Source organism: Mastomys coucha, unplaced genomic scaffold (genome assembly GCF_008632895.1).
Source record: "Mastomys coucha isolate ucsf_1 unplaced genomic scaffold, UCSF_Mcou_1 pScaffold13, whole genome shotgun sequence".
NCBI lineage: Eukaryota > Metazoa > Chordata > Mammalia > Rodentia > Muridae > Mastomys > Mastomys coucha.
The window spans coordinates 36,284,478-36,288,841 of record NW_022196895.1 but is presented as its reverse complement, the minus strand read 5'-3'; the positions used below and the strand labels follow the sequence as shown (position 1 = coordinate 36,288,841).

The 4,364-nt window shown below is 35.2% G+C and overlaps 1 long non-coding RNA gene across 1 annotated transcript; it reads left to right on the top strand.

The window, feature by feature from the left end:
• Window positions 1–614: 614 nt before the first annotated feature.
• On the top strand, window positions 615–3,766 carry LOC116087603. Its single transcript, XR_004117506.1, has 3 exons — window positions 615–823; window positions 1,562–1,587; window positions 3,634–3,766. It is a non-coding gene; the product is annotated as an uncharacterized LOC116087603 (long non-coding RNA).
• The last annotated feature ends 598 nt before the right edge of the window (window positions 3,767–4,364 follow it).

Here is a 4,364-nt window from a genome sequence, read left to right as displayed (position 1 = left end):
ACACATGTGTGGGGGACACAGAGAATGTATGCAACTCTACACACATGTGTGGGGGACACAGAGAATGTGTGCAACTCTGCACACAGATGTGTGGGGGACACAGAGAATGTATGCAACCCTGCACACAGATGTGTGAGGGACACAGAATGTATGCAACCCTGCACACAGATGTATGGATCTAGTAAAAACCTGAGAAACTCCTTATTAAATATCAAAACAGGAGTTCATAACTGTCATTTTTAGGTGAATATAAAGATGTCTAGGATTAATTATAGGACTGGCTCTTACAGACATTGTCTTATTACACTGGCTACTATCTCAAGTCTAGGATTGAATAGCCATGATGATAATAAGCATTCCTTTGTTTATTTTATAGAAAATGATGCTATTACCTGATGATTAAATAAGGCACTTGTGCTTAAGTTTTTCTAGTAAATTTTGTTCTGTAAATGATGGATTTTTTTCTTTCTTAGATTACATCAAACTTGAAATGATTCATCTTGGAATAGAGGATACATACCAGAGATACAGCTTTTCCTTTGTGTTTTTCTTGAGTTGATAATATCTCAGTTATAGCCTTTAAGATTTATTTTTGAGTATTTGTTCATGTTGGTCTGTGTATTTAACATGTATACAGTTGCCAGTGGAGAGAGAGACCAGAAGAGACCACCATATCCCTTGGAGCTAGAGTTGCAGGAGGCTGTGAGCCACTCAACATGGATGCAGGGAACTGAATTTGAATCTTTGGGGAGAACAGGAAGTACTCTAAAGTGTTAAGTCATGTGTCTAGCCCCTTATTTACATACTGTTTTAATGTATATTTGTAAGTGAAATTGACATAGAATGTTTTTGTCTATGTCATTATAGATTTTAAAAACTTAGTTTAGACTATTACTGTAAATTAAAAAGGACACGTGAACCATAGCTGCAAAGAAAAGTAAAGAAAGAAAACCAAAAGGATACACAGAAAATGTTGACAATGATTAAAAATATGTTACTGTATAGGGAACTCTCTCTCTCTTTCTCTCTCTCTCTCTCTCTGCATGTGTGTGTGTATGTGTATGTGTTTATGTGATTGAGTTATATCTTTCTTCTTGAATATATTTTTAATTCTTTTCTATGTGATTGAGATATCATAGACAGACAGATTAGATAAGTGGATATATTTAAATTTTCATCCTGAATTTTCCATATTTAATCTGAATATATGTATACACATGTCAAACAATTCTAATAGCTTAATATTTTATAATAAAAATCTACTATGAGTGTGAAGAATTTTATATATTATATATTCTGGATGATTCTGTATGAAAGTTATGGTATATAAATCTTTTCCATATTTGATATTACTTTTATAAGCTAGCAAAAGAGAAAATACTACTAAAATACAAATATTTTAAGATTCTTTTACTAATACAACAGATATATGTACTAAAATTTATTTGAGATGATATTATATAGGATTATACCTATAGAAATCTGTGGTTTCCATATAACTATAAAGTTAAGTCACTGATATATTTAATCTCTTCTCATGACTTCTTATGTGCTTCATCAGCTGCTTTTTGTGACTCCAGAGAAAAGGTTAGTTTACACTGTTGAATAGTTTCTTTATGTCTTTATAGAAATATGGCTGCATATATCGATCTAATACTTATGCATACATGTGTGAGAGAAATCATAGTTATATTCTATTCAGCTGCATAATTCACACGAAACCTAAGTGTTTTTTATGTAACTTGGATAATACGTGTGTATTAGCATGTGTAACATCTCAGTTCTTGAAAGGTTTTTAAATTTTAAGAAAACCTGACTAGTTCAGTAAGAAGCATCTACATCTGCAGCTATTCAGTGGTAAATAAGGCATTCATATGCCATATATATAATATTATATATTATATATTTAACAATGATGTATTATATGTATATAATATATGTTATATACATACATGTATATATTATACATACATATATGTTATATATAATCTGTGTTATGTATAATACATTATGTTACATGTATTACATATTATATTTATATACATACATATAATTATATAACACATGACATAATATATAAAATATATATGATTATATACTTTTATATTATATGTTTATATAATACATTTAATACAAGATCGAATAAACTCTGACTGGTTTTGTTTTGGTCTAATCATTTTCTGTGTTCTAGTTCATTTCTTAATGAGCTGTGAGTTCTTCTGTCAAGGGCTGCTAGCTGATTCATCTGTTCATAGTAAAGGTTACTTCACCTTTGGGCAATCAGATTAATTAAGAGGAAACAACTTAAAGGAAATGGCAGCGAGGACTTAGGCACTCTTTCAATGTAAAGAAAAATGAAATGCAAATTCAAGAATACCCATTGAATGGTTGATGATAGTACAGTGGTTTAGCATTATTACTCTTAGAATAATCTTCTATATCACTAAGTGGTGGTTTGATTATCAGGTATGAGTTAGACTGCTGTAGGCTACAAGTTGTAAAACAGTCTGGATAATGTCCCTGGGTACTAAGGAAGGTAAGGCACCTCCTTCTCACAAGAGTTGCTTGGGAACATTTATCTGGAGCTGATGTAGCCTGTGACACACAATGATGGTGACACCCCCGAGAGGCCAAACCTATTCCATCTTGAGGATGACTTTCATCTTAAAGAAAGGGAAAAAAAGCCTGAGAACTTGACCTGCAGCAGAACCCAAGCTGCACCCACATACCACGATGGATCCCAAGGCTTGTCCTTGGCCAGAGTTACTCCCTAGCTAGTTCCTAGCAACAGTTAATGAAAGATTAGTCTGATTGTTTCAGATGTACTTTCAGACCGTTTGTGATTGTATACAACCTTGCTTCAGAGCATCTGCCTGTCAGCTTATAGTCATTCTATTAGATGCTTGCCAGACTGGACATTCCTTCTCTCACCCCTCTCTTGCTCCTATTTTCCTATACAAACTTGTCCTGCTGAGGGTTTAAGGTTTCTCTGTCTTCCTTTCCTGTCCTGCTGTGTTAGGGTTGGGTTGGAGGAGAGCCTGAGCCTGAGCTTCTAATAAAGAGACTCTAATGCTGTATTTTTTGTGTGTTTGTGGCTAATCTGGTCTACAAAGTGAGTACAGGACAGTTAGGGCTACACAGAGTAACCCCGTCTTGAAGAACCAAAAGAAAAAAAGAGCCTTTAATATAAAATTTGGATAATATGCAAAGCTGAACCCAAAAGATCATTCTTAACAAAATTTTTAAAATTCATCTTCATCTTAAGCTAACAGGCACTCTACTTTGGACTCAAAGAGTCAGGTCACACTGTGAGATGTCAGAACTGTCCTCCCCAACAGAATTAATCACCACAGCAGAGAATGCAGCAAGTCTGGAAAACATGATAAATCATGTCCATTTTCTGTACTGTTCTGCATCCTCGAAGATCACAGTACCTTTGCACCATGGAGCTATTTCCCATAGACCTCTTTGGACAGAACCTTTTCTGCTGCTTTTGCGTGGCATCCCCATGAAGCTTTTATGACTATCACTGTAAACTCCATCATCTCTAAATTTACTAAGTGATCTAAACTTGCAGATGAGCAAGGCATAAGAGCTGACTTGTGGTGAGGAAGCAATTCTCATTTCTAACAGGAGGGAGGACAACGTTACATACACTGCTGAGGCAAGATTGAGTGTATAATCCATCAACATGTTACCTGCTCCCTGAAGGCCTTTTAAAGGGAGGAATGATAAATTAACATCCGAGATTTCCCAAACATGATGGGGCCTGCATGTTTGATTCAGCTCCAGGTGATAGAAGAATGGTAAGTGAGTCATACAGTTAAGAAACTTCACTACGGTCTAAAGAAAACTTCATTAAAATTTCTCACACTGTCATGAGTCATGACCATGGCCACAGTGTTAAGTGGTTCCATACAATTTATGCATGTCTTCATCTAAAGATAAGTTGATCTATAGTAAGGCTATGATTCTACTTTGCTTTATGTTGAGGGAAATTGCTGTGAACGTTTACCTTTTGACCTACTGTACCTGCTTCCTTTCACCTCAAGTATACCTAGGAAACAATGATCTTGACCCTATGTGTCAATAAAATTGTGTGCAATCATACTGAAAGATGCTCTCTAGAAGGTCATGAATTATGGTTGCTATGAATGACTGGATTCCTTTCTCAGATAAGATAATGCACGTGGGTAGATGTAAGAAATGAGTTCTCTTAGAAGAGGGCACACCACTGCACATTATTTTCAGGCCAGCAGATATTGGCCTTCTCATCACATTCTTCTGAGAGTTTAGGCCCAAGGGACACTAACAACATAGCACATTAGTTAACAGAGGGGAATATTTGAGATAGCATGGAACAC